The sequence below is a fragment of the Arachis ipaensis genome, chromosome B6 (genome assembly GCF_059453495.1).
Source record: "Arachis ipaensis isolate K30076 ecotype BB chromosome B6, ASM5945349v1, whole genome shotgun sequence".
Taxonomy (NCBI): domain Eukaryota; kingdom Viridiplantae; phylum Streptophyta; class Magnoliopsida; order Fabales; family Fabaceae; genus Arachis; species Arachis ipaensis.
In genome coordinates this window covers 134,418,484-134,439,255 of record NC_142441.1, presented here as the reverse complement: position 1 = coordinate 134,439,255, position 20,772 = coordinate 134,418,484, and the positions used below count along the sequence as shown (strand labels likewise).

Genomic DNA, 20,772 nt, shown 5'->3' with positions numbered 1-20,772 from the left:
ATTTGCAACGGCGTCCATAAATTCTTTTAAGATAATGTTGTCTTTAAATTTAAAAAATTATAATTTATATGATGCTTAATATATGTACATAATTATAATAAAAAGATGTCAACAATATTATTCATAGTGATCATAATTGATATTAACAAAGTTTTATTAATTAATATTTATATATTTGGTTATATACGACTATATAGTATATACTAAGAGAAAATTGAATTTATATGAAAATATTAATTAGCAACCAAGTATATAATATAGAATAATTATATTTGTAAAATAAGGCGAATGCATAAAGTATGGATGCTGTATATATTATGATATGGTAAATCACACAAAATGAATCTAAATTATTTTATAGCTCACAAAAGAGTTTTCAATGTTGTTATCGATAAAAATATTAAAAATGTGATAAAAATACACATTTGTGAACTGAAATATATTATGTTAATAAAAAAAATAATATGATAAATAGAACTTATATGAAAAGTGAGACTCTGATATATAACAAAGTCCTCATAATTTTATAGTGGTTAACCATTATTAACAAAGCAGATTAAACACGGTAAAAAACGTTAAGTCTTAGATTAAAACTATTTACAAGGGTCTCATTATAGAATAACATATGTCCATTATATCATGAATATTGTATAACCTTTAAAATAACTAAGATTAAAAAATTTGTTCTTCTGTAGTACAAAAAATAATCCATGATTGAAGATATAAATATAATAAGATTAAGATTTATATATATATTAATTATTAGTTCACGGCTTTATAATTGAAAAGATTTCTTAAAAGTGGCATTAGATATATCTAATATACCTAATTTTTTCATTATTTAAATAAAATGAAATATTTATAATTCCTAACAATAAATCAATTTCAAAGATAAATCTAATTAGACTTTTGATGATACTATTAAAAATCCCTTTGTGCTTAGAAAAATTGAATTTTCAATATGAGAAAGCATTAAATTTTCGCAAAATGAACGGATACAGTTTTCATCACATGAATATCACACATCATGTTTTCACCATTGGCAAATGATGGTGAACCGGACGAGTTTGGTAAAAAGTTGTGAACCAGTGGGTTTGAAAAATTCGGACCAATTCGGTATTTTAATTATTTTTTTAAAGCTAATATAGAAAACCCTATTCTGAACACTGAAGCCCACCTTACCCCGCCTCTCTGACTCACAGTATCTTCCTCTATTCCTAACAGCACACAGCCACACACAGACCACAGATCTGGGCGTTTGGAGCTCACCTCGACATCACCGCCATCGCATGCTCATCGCCATCGCTGCGCCTGTCTTCTCCTCCCGCGGCTGTGCTTCCCTGCTTCTTTCTCGTCAGATCTTGTTGTCGTCTGTCCTCGCCATCACTGAACCTACCGCCCTGCCTCAGTCCTCCATCTATGCTCAGCTTCTTGTGTTTCGTCGTGCCTCCCTCGTCTCGTCTCTGCTCGAGCTATACTTCATCCTCGCCGTGCCTCTCCCTCCGCCTCTCCTCAATCTCTGTGGGTGGTTGTTGCTGTTCGTCCCTCGTCGTCTGTGAATGTTGCCGCCTGCACGCTGACCTGCGTCATGGATTTTTCTGTTCGTCTCTGCTCGTTGGTAGACCACCGAAGGTTACTTAATCTTTCTGTCATGAGACTTGAATTTGTTAATTTGTTGTATAGGGGATTTGCTAATTACCAAAGTTATTCTACATATTGTTGATTTTGTGTTGGTTGGCTAATTTTGAATTTGGAAAGAAAATGTTTGGAGATTGGTAATTGATTAATTGTAAAATATCAATATGATTATTGGTTGCCTAATTAGAAGTCATTGCTAATTGAAAAATATTGATTGTGAATGTGATAGTGTGATTAGAATTAAATAATATGCTCTATTAGAATTGATTGATAATTGCTAATAGATGGATAGAATTGATTATGAATCACTACAAGAGAAACGGGAGTTAGCGGTGGTTTTTAAAGGGATTAGCGGCGCCGCAAAAAGAGTTACCAGTGCTTGGATAAACGTTGCAGTATGGGGCGTGGAGATTTGATTTTGCGGCGGTTGATTTAGTGGCGGTTTGGAACTGCTGCTATTTGGCCAACCTTGAATTCGACAACATTTTTCGGTGGTTTTGAACCGCTGCCATTTTGCTGACCGTTGTATTTTTGAAAGTTTATTTTGCAGCGGTTTAGAACCACACTATCTGATATTCAAATAACTATTGTAAATCAATAATAAACTCTATTGCTTCTTTCAAATAACTAATTGCTTAATTGAAATTGATATTTTTCAGTTTCTCCTCTAGATTTCGCATCAAAGGTATTGAATTATTCTAGTAATATATGTATGTTACGCACATTCTAATTTCGTTAAAAATAATATAAAAGGTATGCGTGTTTGTTGTGTTATGTAAAAAAAATTGATTGTAACTTTTTGTATGTCACATAAATGATTTGTGATTTTGCTTTACGAATTCAATAATCATAGCACAAAGCCCACACATATATTTTTCGAAGATCTCTTTGAAAAGTTTTTGAGTTATTCATTCTAATTGCTATATTTCTTTGGTTGGTTGAGTTTAGAAGTATGGAATAACAATGAGAGTTGTGTTCGAAATATGTAAGTACATAAAATATTGTACAAAAATTATATTCTCAGTAATTTCCAGAATATTTCAATATGCACATCTTCATATATTTTTGTTAAGTAGTTCGGAATTAATTGCATTATTTATTGTTTGGGATCTGTATTTGTAACTATGTTGTTCAGGGATCTAACTGTTTCTGTTTTTTTTTTTTTTTGCTGTATTTCACTTTTTTTTGACCTTCCTATTGATTTGAATTCCTCACGACCTGGCTGAAAGCATCTGCTGTTTCTTTCGGTAAAGTTTCTCTTGTAGATCTCGACTAAAAGGTACTGAATTATTCTTACTAATAATATATGTGTCTTACGCATATTCTAATTTCATTAATAATAATATTAAATATTTGTGTGTTTTTTGTGATTGTGTAAAAAAATGATTATGTAATTTTTTTTAATGTGCATGTAAGTGGTCTGTAAGTTTGCTTTGCAATAATCCTAGCAAAAAACTCACACGGACACAATTTTTTCGTTTTCGAGAATTTAGAGCATAGTTTAAATATTCATTCTAGGTGAGAAAAGCAAATACTGAAAAATCACAATTTTATTTATTTATTTGTACCTACTTGATATGTATTTTCTTTCGAGAAATATATCTATACATGAAAAGATATATATTATTAGTGAATTACTGGTTGGTGTATTAATCTGTGGTTATAGAGTAGTTTTACACATTCCTTCAAAATTAGTGAAAAAAGTAAATACTGAAAAATTACTATTTAATTTATTTATCTATCCATACCTGATATATATTTTCTTTCCAAAAATCTATTTACACACTAAATGATATATATTATTAATGAATTACTTGTTTATGTATTAGTCTGTTGTTATATAGTTTCTAAATATATTATATTTATAGTTCATTTTTAGTGAATCTATTTTAGTGACTGGCTTTGACACCTATCTAAAATGGAAACACAAATATCAATTTTTTGAATGTGAAAGAAGTTAATTGTACAATTTTAAATTTCATTGTATATCTTTTTTTATTGATATATTTAAAAATGAGGTTATAAGAATAATTGTTTTGATATAGAATTTGTGTAATAATTTATGGTTGTATATTTTCTTCAACCTCTATCTCTATATTCATTTCTCACACCAAGATGTCCTCTATTGTATATTCTTCTTATATTCTGACTAAGAAGCTATTTAATTATTAATTTTAATTGTAGTTTGGTTTTAACGAGTTAACTTTAAAGCTGAGGAACAACATCATTATGAATATACACTCACGTAATGACTATTTAAGAACTTGCGCAAGATTTGTGTTGGAGCTAGAAATTTTTTTGTGAGCGGCCAACATGAAAAATATAAATTAAGAGAGAAAAATTGAAAATTAAGAGGGGCCAAAGTAAACAATTAAAGACTTAGTATGTACAAATTATTAATATGGGGAGGCCATTGCCCCCTTCCCATTAACGTAGCTCCATCACTGGATTTAATGATTTAATGATTTAATCATTCTAATTTTAACAATTTTTTAATTGTTTCATACTACAAATATGGATCTCAAAAAAAATCTCTATTACACTTAAAGCATTATATTTTTTTCAACCAATAAATTTTTTTTAATTCAAATTTCTTGTAAAACTACTTTTTTTACGATCTTGTTTTTTGATAATCTCCAAAAAATAAAGTACAAATATGCAATCGTTTGTTTCATTTCATTTGTTAATTCATGATAATTATTATTATTATTATTATTATTATTATTATACACACATATGATTTTTTTCTTAGCTTTGAGCTACCATTCTAAATGTCTCAAATAAAAAAAACACTTTTACATAATAAACTCAACAACCCTAAGATTTTTTTCCTAGCTTTCAACCACTATTCTAAATGTCTCAAATAAAAGAAACACTTTTACATAATAAACTCAACAATTATCTACTTTGTGATACTGAATGAGCAGCAATTAAATATTTAATACTTTTTACTAAAAAATTGTATTTGAAAAAGTTATTGTTATAACTTAATGCTATAACTTAATCAATTAAAAATATTATTCTGACTTAAGCTATTTATGACATAATTGTCATGGCATTTTTTTTAATGTTCAACAACTTTGTCATATTTGTTAATAACGCTTTATACGGTTTGTCCACGTTATAACACTGAGATATTATATAATTGAAAAAAAGAATCAACTGTTACTATGACATGTTTTCTCAAACACAAATTTAAAACTTCAATTAAAAACTTTGGCTGACGTTTTCACATTTAATCATACCACCTAAAAAAAACTTTATAATTAAATCATATCTGAGTTTTTATTAATTAAGCCGTTGTTAGATGTTAAGTTGCTTCTGGTTAATTTATTAGTCTTGAGATTATATTACAAAGTAGAGAGATGTTAAGCTACTATAGTTATGATTGGTTTATATGGTCCTGCATATTTTGAAGATTTGCTTTATTACTGAACTCAATTGTAACCTTGTTGCTTTATTCTTTTTCAGACTAACCTGGTTTTAACATTATGATTTTGTCTATGCTAGATAATTACTAATAAACAGTGAATGATAGGAAGCATTGCATGTCAAGATGTTGATATGATAGATATCTACATATAAGGTTAGTGAGTTAAGATATGCGTGATTCAGTTAAACATCAAATAATTTTTTGGCTTTATCTCAATTATAATATGTTTGTTTCTGGTGGATAATCTTGCATGTGTATGTTAGTCAGTACTTTGAAATGAATATAAATTTATTAGCATTCAGTATATCAATATATATCATATATTGTGAATCATACTAAGATTAAAAGATACATGTAAGTGTAACTATCATAGCTTAAAACATAGGATAAATTCGACCTTAAAAATTTTAGAAGAAACAATCTTAAGAAATCATTCAAAGAAGTTTTTGCTAATAACAATAAAGTAATAAAACATATGATTAAAACATAAATATGATAAATCTACGATTATATCAGCACCTTTCTATAAACATAAGTCTTCCTTCTTTGGCGTGATAAATCTAAGATATATCACAATAACACTTTTTAAAGGGAATAAAATACATTCGAAATATTACTTTCAATCCAGATTTTTAAAAACTTCATTATAGACAACATTATCTGTCACATTTGACTCTTTTCCTGCTTCATTAGAAATTAGTATCTTGAGACCTTGTCTGGTTGTTACTCAAGAAAGAGCTACAGTTGACCTTGGCTAAAAACAGGCTTCCTTAAAAGTAAGCTTACATTAGATAAAGATTGACCTTGACTCTTATTTATAGTCATAGCATAGAAAACCATTATAGGAAACTGTCTTTGGTTAAATTTAAAGGGGATCCTATGATCAAAAGGGGACAGGTTCATACGTGGTATGAACACTTTCTGTCCTGCATTACTCCCAGTAATTACTTTAGCTTCAATAATTCGTTTCCGAAGCTGAGTAACAATCAACTGTGTCCCATTGCATAAACCTGAAGAATGATCAATGTTTCTAAGAAGCATAATCGGTTTATACCAACCTTCAATTTGATTTCGTGGTTTGGAAGACCGGAATACTTGAGACCATTAAAAAATTCAGGGGTGTGAAGAGCTGCAGCAACATCTGTTTGTGTCTCGGACTTGCAAGCCATATCAGCACTGGAGTAAGAAACATGCTGTCTTTGATTAATCTTCATCATATATTCATTAATCTCATCTACAGTCTGAAGTGTTGGTGCCAACACGGCTCTATCTTATAAATTCTTCTCGTCATCCGGATCCTCAATGTAGTTCTTGAATGTAGATGTTACAACAGTTTCAATTGGATTAATCCAATCTTTTATCAAGATGTCATCTGGAATTTTGATTCTGCTAATACCATCAGAAATCTCACCGATCTTACCATCTCCTATCTTCAATAACCAATATGCAAACTCCCTTAAGCTTTGATCAGATCTTTCAATGTTGTTAGATCTTTTTAATCTCATGTTTTGAATCAACTTCAACACCTTACAATGATCCCATAAATAATATGAATTGATGGTTGCATTAACTACATCTTGTCTAGAACCTTTAGGTATTACGGGTAAAATCTGTCAAAAATCACCTCCAACACAATTGTTTTACCGCCAAATGGTAGATTTTCACTATTGGAGTTAACAATATTAAGCAAATCTCTCATGGTACGATCAAGAGCTTCAAAACAAAATTTATTGACCATTGGAGCTTCATCCCATATAATCAACTTAGATTTCACTATCAACTCGGCTAATTGGCTTCCTTGTCTAATGTTGCAAGTTGAAAATTGGTCAACATTTAAAGGATTGCAAATCTAGAATGAGCCGTTCTACTGCCAGGAATTAGCAAAGATGCTATACCACTAGAAGCAACTGTTAATACAATTTGACCTCTTCAACGCAAAGATGCAGCAAGAGTTTGTCATATGAATGTCTTCCCTATACCACCGTAGCCATATAGAAAATAAAAACCACCCTCACCCCGGTTGACACTGTTGATAATAGTATCATAAACATTCTTTTGCTCAGTGGTCATCTTCGCAAGATTTATTAAATACTTTGATCTTAAGTCTTGTCTGTCGTACAACAATTTGTCATTGATTAGGTTATTATTTGAAAGATTGCAAGAAACCCCACCCCAAAATCAGTGTTAGGAAAAGGCATGTCAGGGTAGTCCATTAGACTACGATTATTCTACTTGAGAATTGTTTCAATTTCTATGAGAGTGAGATTTAACAACTCATTGTCGGATATTGTTAGTCCTGCATTAGAAAGAATTAATCAAGTGCAAACATTGATATAGAAATATGTCATTTGAAAATTATAAAAATTTAGAAGCAAGTTAATACTTAGATGGTTAAGTAGTCTTCTTCTATTATGAAGTATACCATCGGAGAGTATTTTTCATGTCTTCTCCCAAACATATAGGTGTCTAGTCATTGAGTTAGAAAACAAAAGAGTGGCAAATAGATTCCTAAGGTATTCGCCATAACCCCAAATGATTGTTTCTTCAATTGCTTCAATATATTCTCTATCATCATCCAATAAACCGCGAGAAAAACATGCCTTCTTCATAACTTGTTGGTCCTTTCACCAAATTGAGAAGTATCCTATGATAATATCATTCCCCTAAAGAAGGAGGAACAAAATAAACACGACCAATTACTTGATGTGACCTTCTTCGATGCCATTTCTTGGAATTAGCATTCCATACAAATTTGGAAGGAAAGTCTACATAGCTCAATTGTTTTGCTTCCTCGAATTCACAATTTGCTTCAAACCATGCCAAGAACATGGATTGATTGATAGTTGGCCTTTCAACCACATCTTTCAATGATTCGTGATCTTTGAATAAAACAATCTGTTCGCTTGGCAAGTGAAAAGGTAGGTGGATGACTGCTGGGTACCTGTAATGGATATCATATCCCATAATTCGCCAAGCTACTTCGCATGGAGATAAATACCTACAATCATAGTATATATTTATCTCGTCAATCTCATCACATACTGATTCTGTAGACCCCTTGTGGTAAAAAGAAGCAGTAACACAGTCATGACCCCTGTTAACATACTTGAACAAATATTTAATTGACCTAGATTGATTGCATCACTCAACATTGATGTGAGCACCATATTTTAACAATAAACTTCGATTGTGTGGAACAACCCGTCTGTTATCTAATTCAATCCCAGATTTCTTTATAGTTCTGCTAGTGTCTCTGCGGTGATAAACAGGATATCCATCATCATCAATAGAAGTGGAATCAATAAAACACTTAGGAAAATTCCTCAAGCACCTACCATTGTCCATACATGGTGAATCCTTTAAGGAAGCTCCACATGGACCATGAATCATCAAGTTACTGACTACTTTATAGTACTTTGCATCAACGCTTTTATCTTGTATTTTCGCAGATATAATCTTATCAATATCATCAGGAGTAGGGTACTTGTCCCTTTCATGAAGAAATAATAGTATATGTGCATGAGGCAAACCACGCTTCTGGAATTCAATAGTGTATATACCATAGTGAAAAGAAAAAATAATAGTTAATATGAATTTAATTCGTATAAAAGGTTTGTCACTATGTTATTACAAAATGTAACTAATCTATTCAACCGAAAATCTTACTAACAAAATACCTGCAATGACCCTTCCAAATAACATATTCACACGAAGATCTTTAATTAAGCTATCTAGCTTCATTTTAAACATTCTACATACAATGTCAGGCTTGTCTTCAGCTTTTAGTCCCCTAGTAGACAAATGATCCACTATTTTTGGCCATTTAGGATTGCATGTAAAAGTCAATAATAAATCAGGATAACCAACTTTGGTACAAATTGCCATAGCATCTTGATAATTCTGAATCATGTATCTAGGACCTCTAACAAAAGTTGCTGCTAAGACTATACGTCTACCGTGTGTAGTTGCCAAATTATCTCCATTCACAACAGCTTCACAGATACCTTTGTAGAGATCACACCTTACATTTTCCTGGTGAAAATGATAGTAATTTAGTCGAGATGATTCGATCATTGAATAAGCATCAACTCTAAATTGTTGGAATAGTTATCTAGAATAAAGCAAAAGAGAACTGTTCGAGAATCTTTCCTGAATATAAAATGCAAAATAGTCCCTCATGGTTACACACTTTTCTTTGTTGTCATTCTTTCTTTTAATGCGATTAAGTGGTATATGCTCTCAAAAGCCATCCTCTCCATATGGAAACAAAATTGGATATTGTAATCCAAGATAAGATGGATTGAGTTCTGCTATACGCTGAAGACTTCCACTTTGGGTTTGAAAAACAATATCTCTCTTAGTTCGTGATGCATCAAAATCACCCACAATTAATCCAGCCACTTTTGATACTGAAGGCAAATTATATCTTCTTCCCTCTCGTCCTCTCTTACCAATAAGCCTAAGCTTAACATTTTTTTGAGTGCCATTGTTCAAAGAGTCTCTAACCATACAAAATGACTTTACCAACACATTATTTTTATCAAGCATCTCCTTTAGTTCTTGGACAATTAGCATATCAACTTTGCTCCTTTGATCATTTCTATTGTCCAAAATTAAATCACTGCTTTATTATATGGTTCATGAAATTATTAAACATGATTAAGGACTAACTTTAATGTCTATAATTAGGTAAACCCTACTAAAATAATAAAAGAAATATAATCAGTGATTATTTCTTAATTTTAAATCATGTTTAATCCACTTTAGAAAGAAAAGAAATCATATTAATATACCTTGATTGAGCACCCTTAACAATGCAAGAAGAAAAATAAATCTAATAAATTAAATTTATTAATTGAATGAAATTTAATATAGAGATACACCACTAAGAATATATACCTTACAACTTGGATTCTATTAGATATCTCATTGTCCGTGTCATATATATATAATTAAGCAAATTTAGCACTTGATCTTTCAGGAGGAATAAGACTGCCAAGGTGGTAGTTTTGTCCATAAAGTATAAATGTTGGTGGACTTCTGCCTCGATTAATGACTTTGTCGACTTTACCCCCAAAGATGTGAATGCAAACATGCTATTGTATGTTCGAAGATTCTCACAAAAGTTCTTGTTTCTATCATCATTATTCCACATTAGACGTTGAAGAATAGGAGATTATTTTAGTTGAGGCAACTGAACCTGACCTCCTCTATAACATAGCATGTACTTAGGAATAGTTGCATTATAATATTTTTCAATTCTTTCATTGTACCAAAAAAGAGCATTACAAAATTCACACTCATAGATGCATTCACCATGGTTAATATATTCTGCAACAGACACACATATCCAAATAGGAATTTGAGTTAAATTCTTGCTATTTTTTAATTCAATAATGAAGAACTATAAATACTACTTGTGAGATCAACCTTATTAAGAGTATATGTGAATTAACATTTAGTAACCTTAGTCTATTTCTACTAATTATTACAAGATCCAAATAAGTTATTGTAGTTTAACAATAGAAACCACATTACCTTCTGTATATACCGAATTGTTGCACTCTGTTCCGTCGCCTAAGAACAAACATTAAAAAAATTAGAGGATTAGTGTCTCATCAGATTCCTTCTAACAACATATCTGTTACGTTGACAACTCCATTGTTTAATGTCTCATCAGATGTTAGCAAATGATCTTCTGCATTGAGTGATATATCAAATTTACAAAATTTAGCCGATACATATAACTAAGCCAATATAATCTATAATACTAGATACCTGTGTTAATGCAAGGTTCCATAATAGAAATGTCAACTGTTTAACTTTCCAAGATTGATGAATTCCTATTGCTTAAACAATTACTGGTTTGAGAATGGATGGAAAAAATGTTTTTAGAATGTATCGGATTGTGAGTTGTTATAGTAATCTTTCTTGGATGCATCCGTGTCTAATTTCCATATGCCAATCGTATCATCGTGACATGTACTATCATATGAAACATATCAGACCTTATCATTAGGAGCCGAAAGATATTGGAACTTCTTCTTGGCTTTCTTCAGGATTGTGTACCAATTAAGCTGACCTGATTTCAATCATAACACACAACACAAAGTGGGTGGCTATAGTTCTTACCAACCTAATTAATCCAGAAGACAACACCGTTCAGCCAAACGCTATTCGACCCTAACTTCTAAATTACTTTGTCATTGATGACATGCTCAGTCCAGTCATTCATTCGAGAATCATAATATGTGAACTCCAGCCTCCTGTCTTGAAAACTCCTCTTATAACCGTGAACTACATAGTACTGGTCAATGCCACTCGTATATCCAAAATTATATATACAAACAACATACAAAGAATGAATTGATCCAGGATCTTTTAAAACTCGTGTTCTCCTTGTTAGAGGATTCCACAACATGATCTCGGATGGGAGTCCATGAACGCTGTACCTCAAACACACCAACCCATTGTCACACCCAATGACACTCCACCATCCAAATTCGGATGTATTGAATGATAACCTAATAGGTGCAGTGGCTTGAGATTCTCCATGAATGCTTGTAAGCCAATCACGTCCGATGTCCCACAGAGGAAAACCAAATGTTAACATAATGCTGAATAATTCCAACAATAGATAATATAGATATTTAGTGATAATGGAGAGTGATTCTTTTATTTTCTTTAAAAATCCACCTCAATCGCATCAATTTTATAGGTTTTTTATCTATGTTTGGCTTCAATTACCAAATAAAAACAATCGGGCTTGTGAAATGGTTTCTATGTATTAATCTGAATATATGATAAACCTTGTCTTATTAATAAATTCAATGTCACAAAGAAATTATTAATTAAATGATATCTTTTAGAAGATTGTGTAGTTAAAAGAAATGTCTATCTGCTATAAAATTAGGAGTAATGGACGAGAATAATGTACACAACTATATCAAATGAATAAATCCTCTTAATAATTATAAGATAATTGTCATAAAGCAAGTACAACATACAGATCAAAATTATAATTGAAACATAGGAGCCTAAAGAACTTCTAAAGCATAGTACTATCATATATATAGTATTTTTTTATTAGAAAGTATTCCGGTACAATTTTTTCATCTTTCATGGCCTAAGCAAACCATGAAGAACTTTAGTAATAGACTTAAACATTATATCTTGTACCCGTGTCCTGTATACAAAAGTTTCCTACCTCAAGTATGCATATTGAGCTTAGAGATAGAAAATCCTGGAGATGCTGCAACATTATCATTATCATTGCTTCTGTCATCCTCATTAAACATTAGAAATTCAACATTAACCTTTACGCTAGGGTTAGTAATAATACCAACATTAGTTATCCTTGTTATATGCTTCCAATGAAAAAAGCCACCATCTTCGATATCTACCTTCCAAAAGTTGACCCGATTTCCATTTGGTCTACTCTCATGAGATACAAAGCAAGGATTATCCCCATAAACAATAAGATATTGAAAGTCTTTATTTGCTTTTCTTGGAACCTTTATTTTTTTAAACTTGCAAAGATATATAGCGAACATGACAACACAATTGGCAACAGAATATTGTGTACTTTCAACCCAGTTATTCCAAAATGTCTTTGCTTGATAGACAATATTGTGAAATCCTAACCTATGTAGCTTTAAGTTCTTGCTTTTACTATTAATTCAAGAGCCTTGTGATGAGTCAAACACATGATATTGCAAAAACTTATCATTAAAATACCGCTTTGAAACATAAACTATGAAATAATTATCAGTATTCCGAATATACCTAAATGCATAACCAAAAATAGTTGGACAACATTATTTAGAAGCAGGATCAAAAAGAAACTTGACACATTTCATCAAAGGATTCCACACAATCAACTCAGATAAAAAGCCTCCAATAGTGTACCTTATACAGATATTGTCATAGTATGAACTAATGACATTCCACCAACCAAGATTAGACACGGTGAATGATAGCTCGCATGATCTCACGGTACCGTGAATAGGATCAATGCTTGTCATATTCATTGTTGAAGTTTCCCACGTTGGAAGCTCAATATGCATAAACACACTTTTATATTTTATCCATGTTCTTAAATGTAAGCTCTTTCATTAAACTATAGGCTAAGAGCATTTCATTCCAGAACTTATTAAGAACCCTACACTGCATCACAATTTTCAAGTTGGCCTTGAAAAATATCTCCATCATCAAGGCAACTTTTGATCCTGGAAAAAGAATGTTTGGGTGTGATATCACTCATTTTCACTAACTCATTGTAAATGGTATTCCAAACTTTCTTGTGAGTTTGTTAACAACAATACTCGATATAAATATAAAATTCTAGTGTTTGAAATTAGAAAAATTTTCTGTATAATAAAGACAATATGTCATTAAAATACACCCTACCTTAATGAATATGTAAACGCTAGATGGTCAATTTGTGGGAATGAAAAAGCATCACAACCTGATTTTCTTGTATTTTCTTCAGATTTTAGTTTTCTCTACCTTTTTTATTGTGTAAGAATATTTTGTTTTTGTACACATGTATATACTTGATTGATTTAACTGTAAATTAATATGTAGATTAATCGAATAATTAAAACTGGGATGTAAAAGGATCTACGACAATGTGTGTACATATTTGTCTCCGATTAATTTTATTTTCATACCTAAAGATTATTTATTTTACCTACCTCTACATTTTTTTAGCTTTAATTTTTTTGTCTAAAATTTATTAACTCATTTTAAATACTAAAATTTAATTCAATTCTAATTGAACTTTAATTCATCATAAAATTCAATTCACTTCTATATAATTAATATAATATTAACTATTCTATTTTGTTTTTAAAATAGTGTATTTGTTTTCTTTTTAGTAATTGTCTTATTTTCCCTTTCCTTCAACTTAATTAATATTAGTGGCTTTTAAATTTAAAATTTTCAGATGTATTTAAATTATTTCATATAGTTTAATAAATAAATACATTTATTGTATAAAAATGATGTTATATTAATAAAAGATGAAGTTGTCTGTTATAAAATTTTAATTTATTTTATAGATATTTTAAACACAAAAATTCAATTCAATTCTAGAATTTTATTAATTCATTTTAATTACTAAAATTTAATTTAACTCTAATTAAAATTTAAGTCATCATAAAATGCAATTCAATTCTATATCATTAATAGAATGTTGACTATTCTCTTTTATTTTTCTCTATTATTTTAGTTTTGAATGAGTAGAGAAACATTGATGTGATAGAAAAATCTCTCTTGAAAGATAAAAAAATTATCTGCAACCTTCACTCATTCCCTATGCCCTTTCAATTTACCTCAGGCCTATAAACCCCTTTTCCACAGTTATCCTATTTTACCGTTTCTTATCCATACCCTATAAACCCATTTTCACTCCACTTATTTCAATTTTAGGGGTCTTTGGGAAATAACATGATGGCGTTCGCATTGTCTTCTTCTTAGGCTCTGCATTTTTGTCTCTTAACAACTCTCCCATAGATTCGGAAAGGTTACAGTCTATATGAAGGAGGTGGATGTTGCGATATAATTTTGCCCTATGATTTCCTCCTCTGCTCTATAGTTGCCTGCTGCAGCATTTTCTCAGTTCTAATCATGGCGGCGATGAATAGCTTCTCTCTCCGATCTAATGATGACAGAGGTGAAGATCTTCTATCAGAACATGCAGTAGGGTTTACATTGATTGATTTGATGATTGTTTGGGATTAGTGATCACCGAGGACAATAGGCTTCACTTCACAGGTACTCTATTTAGATTTGTAGTTGCTTCTTATATTGCTAATTCTACCTGCTTCTGTACCGTGTTTTGGTATACTGAGTGATATTTCTTTTTGATGTGGAAGTGAACGATGGATTGGAATAGATATTGCTTAGGGTTGTTGTTGATAATGATGATTCTATTATCTACTGGCTGTGTTTGATTCGAAATTTTTTTGGAGTAGGTGTATTAGGGTTTTCAGTTCATTTATTTTCATAGCTAAAAATTCTTTATTTTACTTACCTCTACATTTTTATCTTTAAATTTTTGTCTAAAATTTATTTGATATTTAATAATATTTCTTTTTCAAATTAGGTATCTACTTTAGAATAAATAATATAGACATCCAATAATAAACCCTAAATCCTAAACCCTGAAACCTAAACCTAAACCCAAACCCAAACCCAAACCTAAATGCTAAACCCTAAACCTTAAACCCTAAATCACAAATCCTAAACCCCAAACATTAAAAGATAATTATTTGAATACATTATTTTTTTTAAATAAATCGAAATTCTTTAAAAACAGTCATTTTAGCATATTAAATAAAATATATATTTTGAATGATTTCAACTTTGGGTACTATAATTGTTTACATTATTTTCAAATACATTAAAGAATATTTCTATAGTAACAAATGAATTGTACTTACTTTGCTAAAAAGTGAGAGCAGAAGAGGTTTAGATTCATCATAAATAGTAATAACACTTCATTAATTACTTATCAATGACTAATACAACTACTTATTAATATGAACAAAAGTCACATTACGAAACACTTCATGATATACTTATTAATAACTGATACAACTACATGATTATAACACTTGATAAACCAACTAATAATATAAAAGAAATATTAATAGCACTACTTCTACTAACAACACAGAACCTTTAGGGAATAAGCAACCCTTGGGATACAATTGAAACAGACTTGAGACACATCTCATAGGGCCATGAACTATAGTAAATGGTATACCTTTCGTGAGTAATCATATTGACTTTAGATACTGAGACCTCTGTTGAAAGAGGTAAATTTCTCCTCTTTGAACTTTTAATCCTTTCGTGAACTCTGATTAGATCTTCACCAATAATAAAATTGGGGTTGCAAAGAATTTTTCTTTGCCTATTTTCCATAAACTTCCTCCAAGAACAATATTAAAGGTTTCAATGTTAACCTTAGATAAAATAGTGTGCCATCCCATATTGGATATTTCATAACCCATTAAACACAAATTGTCTTGAAAAATAGTGACAGATTGAAAATATGGCTTTTGAGCCTGGTTTGGAGAACCACTTATCTTAATTTTTTGGGTTTCGAACATCACCACGTCAAAGATAACTATATCACTAGAAATACTAGATTACCTTCCCACCCAATTGATAAAAAAAGCCTTGCCTTCGTGTATGACAGAACTTCCACCCAGATTCTTCAGCCTTGGATCCTTAATATAAGTATATAACTATGTCTCTATTCCCTATAAGCCGAGTCATACACATTGCAGTGAAGAAATCGATATCTAATATGCCTCTTTGATACATGTACAATGAAATACTTATCAGTTCTAGGAGTGAAACCAAATGCATACCCAATCATAGCTTGACAACATAGTTGTCAGCAAGGTCTTCCAAGCACCGAAGACTTTTCAGAAGGGGATTTCAAACCAACACCTCAGAATTAAAACCATTGATACTATATCTCAGACATAGCATCCCATATTCAGACCCAATAACACTCCACCATCCAGATTGATCAATCTCAATAGGCAGCTGACATGGTATGACGGCTCCACTGACACAATCAATCATACTTATGTTATCTGGCGAATACACCCAAGCAGCTAAACCAACTTGAAGTAGCAGGTTCAAGTGTTTACCCTTAGTTACAAACGTGTTCTCCTTCATAAAACTATATTCAGATAATATCTCATTCCATACTTTACCTAGCGCCCTGCATCTTGCTGTTGTTTTTGGTTTGCTTCTCCTAAAAATTTCGAGCAAGATATCATCCAGGAAAACTTGTTCCAGGTTCATCTCTGCTGAGGTAGAACTTTGGCTCATGTTGATGTCGGCGAAATGGATGTAATGTGAATACCTATAATCTGCTGAGTATTCTTATATAGGGTATTTATAGTCACTACTTTATCCCATATATGAGTCACGTGTGTGATTTTAATTTATTATTTAAACCCTATTCTTTTTACCTTCAAATATAAATCTTAGAAAAAGACTATACCCAACAAAATCCAAAGGTTACTATTTCAAATCGTGTTTGGTTTCACAGCCTCCAATGTAGCAGATTGCTTGTTATTTTAAATGTATATCACTGTCAAAACAGTATACAATGCCTCATTGAATATCTTTTTTCTTATAGTATAAGCAAATATTGATGAGCATAGGTTTACCTATGCTGGAAGGGATGATTTAACCCAACCTTTAATATATTTTGCTTCTCTTTTGTCAACAGTTTTTTGTATTTGAATAAATATAAATATAATATTAAAATCAGATATATTTTCTCAATTTATTATATATATATATATATTTACAATCTATATATTTGGTTGCATGCCTTGACCATCCTCTAAAGGTTATTAATTATTTTTGGATTGAGAATAGTGAAAGTTGATATACCATATTCTAATAGTTTCTTTTCTAATTTGTAAATGATTTCTCTTATGTATAATTGTTATTGAATCTGTACCTTGTAATTATATTGTATATATATAGTACTCTTACAATATGATAATTGTAAGTTTGGGATATAGATAGACAATTTATAATAATCAACTATCCTGATATGGGTTACTCCATGCAGGAAATATTAAGTCACTAACATCAATACAAACTAAAAAATGAAATTCTAAAAGAACACTTTCTAGAGGCATAAACATAATTACTAATTAAACAACAACTAATTAAACTAAGTACCATTTGTTAGAACAAAGTCTAGAGATTCTTTTCTTTTTTAATACTCAACCTTGGCTTCTTAGTACTTGACAATAGCCCTATGGATATACTCTTCAAGTCTTTCACAGCTACTCCTATTTCTTGCATCAATCCTTTTAGCTCTCTAAGTTAGAACAAAGTCTAGAGATTCTTTTCTTTATTAATACTCAACTTTGGCTTCTTAGTACTTGACAACTGTCCTACGGGTATACTCTCCAAGTCTTTCGCAACTATTCCTATAATTCCTGCATCAATCCTTTTAGCTCTTCGCTTACTGCTGGTAACTGTCTTAGACTCATTGATGGATTCTTGATGATCAAAATAAATTAAATAGTTAGTAATAATTAACACTCTAATCATACTTTTTTAATCACTGAAATTTTCTTTTTTATACATTAAAAAACTTACCTGTCCACCTTGGACAGATTCATCATCACCAAGATAAACATCAGTAGTACAATCCAAGCTATAACATTTTCCAACCCCTGCAATATCCAATAGACTTGTTTTGCATAATTTTTTAAGAGATACAGTTCATAAAAATATATAAATTTATTGTAAGGGTTGCTATTTTCAAATTTCCTTACCTCCACAGATTATTCATTTACAGACTGGCTGTATTTATGGATAAGGTGCTCATCAATGCAAGCTTTTGTGACATTATACACGTTCTCATTACCATTCAAATTACTACTTTTCACATTAATCCTTAATATCAACTTCATGTCCAAGGCTGTCTTTAGTACTTTCGGGTAAGAATTACCAGAATCATCCTTCATTATGAATTCTTAAAATAATCAAAAGGATGTTAATGCTATGTCTTAAATGAGGGATAAACAAATTGCAATATGTTCATTGTACCTCACTGTAGCTTTCTTTGACTTTGGTTGCACTCAACCCTAAAATTTGGCTTGCTTCTGTATCCCACAACACTACACACATACTTCCAGTTGCATCAGAAACATAAGCTTGAAGCTTATACCGCAAGTCTACCTGAACGGCCTTCTTGTGGCAATGGTCACACTCAAACATCTCCTCTATCTTTTTGCATTTTTTATGACAATACTTGCAAGCTATGAAGAACCAATCATTTCTCCCGACATCAAAGTCAACAATCGTACATAGTATTCATTTAAATCCAACCTAAAAAAATTATATTCTTAAAATAAAAAATAATGATGTATGGGCATATTCAAAAGGTTATATGATTGTTTTATATGCTCACATCACTTGCATTCAACACATTGTCTATTGTTTCAACTTTGCATATCCCTTTCCTGAGCTCATCGATAGCAAATCGATATGAACTGGACGACAAATGATTTATCCTCTGGGATGAAAAACAACTATACCTTGAGTGCTATCCACCAAACTATATAACAGAAGATTGAGTATATTTATATGATATGTTATTTTCACGAACTTATTAATAGATATATACCTCTTTTTAAATAGTTCGGCCTCCTTAATATTGGGATTTATGTGGAGGTTAGACGTGTCAAAACTACTATGAATACTAATCTTCCCTGAATATCAAGCCAAAACAATAAACATGATCATTATATTAAAAAACATCTTTATTTAACATTTTAAACCATTTATAGCATTAGATTCATACAATTCCATTCCTTTTCTCTGAATAGTTGGAATGTAACTATGAGAGGTTCAGTCTTATCACCATCTAAATAGGGTTGTATCAAATCCACTAGTGAACCAAATAGGGTACAGCTAATAGAATTCTTCCTGATATATTGTAAGTTGTTAACATGTTTGACAAAAATTAAAATAGTTGTACATCAACCTGATTGTCATAAGGCTTTAAATATACAACACTTACTCAAGGTCCTCCACTAACAACCCTAATTGCTTGCTCTTCTGTCCTTGCTTGGTAACCAAATCCTTTGGGTTCTCCTTCCCTATAACCTCTGCTAGCACATCTAAAATGCAAAAAGATGTTCTATGTCAATGGATAAACCATAAAAGAATAACATTAAAACGGAGTCTAGACTAAACCATTACCAAAAAGAAAATTCTGATCAAGTCTTTCTTCTTGCAGGATAGACGCAATACTCCTAAATGTAAATGGATGAAACGGAAAGAGCGGTTTAGGGGTATGAACAACCATGCTTCTTTGTAATAAGCTGACCCTATACTGAAGCGATCTGCACTTCATCCACATATTGTTCTTTTGGACTATAAAAAAAAGAAATACTATATAGCTGTCCCTCCGACAGAATGGGCCGGAATAGTCGTACCACTGATTTTGGAATCGTGCAGTGTATCCTGCAGCCCTAGTAACAATAAAGTAACAATAATGTTATATGATAGTTTGAACAAATTCCAGATATTAATTTAGAAGTTAATATGGTTTAAACACACCTTCGAGCCGTGGAATGCAATCTCTAAAGCACCAATTTCACTACTATTTGGTCGTGGAGGACCATACCACATCCTTACAACATAAACCTTAATGATCCAATCTGCTCTCGTTGTGGAGATTTCTTCAAGAAAGTCACACCTTTCACCCATGTTAGATTATATATTTCTACACGCTGCTATATGTGATATATATATATATATATACAACATCTAAATGTAGGCGGGTGCATTCGAAATTCAAATTGCAATTACATTAAATTTTATTTGAAATTCCTCCACAATTTTCCTCCAAAGAGGAGTATGTAGGAGAAACAATAGGCTTACAGATAGGTGTGATGGCCATTCGAAAAAAAAATATTATTAACAAGAATACATACATACATGACATGAACAGTAATGAGTAATCTAAAATCTTGACACTTGGATAACCTGAATGATCAAACTACTCAAGATTTTTATTTTAAATAGATATATGCTGATAACTTCGGAAGTTGTTTTAACTAACAAAACAACAATTTTTCAAAAAAAAAAAGAAGAAAACAAACATAATTCAACCACGTTTAGTAATTTCATTGACTATC

At 31.0% G+C, this 20,772-nt stretch overlaps 1 long non-coding RNA gene across 2 annotated transcripts; it reads left to right on the top strand.

Moving 5' to 3' along the window:
• The first annotated feature begins 1,166 nt into the window (after positions 1 to 1,166).
• Positions 1,167 to 20,427, top strand: LOC107605004 (uncharacterized). 2 transcript variants are annotated; one of them, XR_015885966.1, is made up of 4 exons: positions 1,167 to 2,917; positions 5,149 to 5,224; positions 14,504 to 14,848; positions 19,869 to 20,427. It is a non-coding gene; the product is annotated as an uncharacterized LOC107605004 (long non-coding RNA). The 2 variants fall into 2 exon arrangements; XR_015885967.1 differs by having other exon boundaries at positions 1,167 to 3,460; positions 3,532 to 5,224.
• Positions 20,428 to 20,772: the final 345 nt, after the last annotated feature.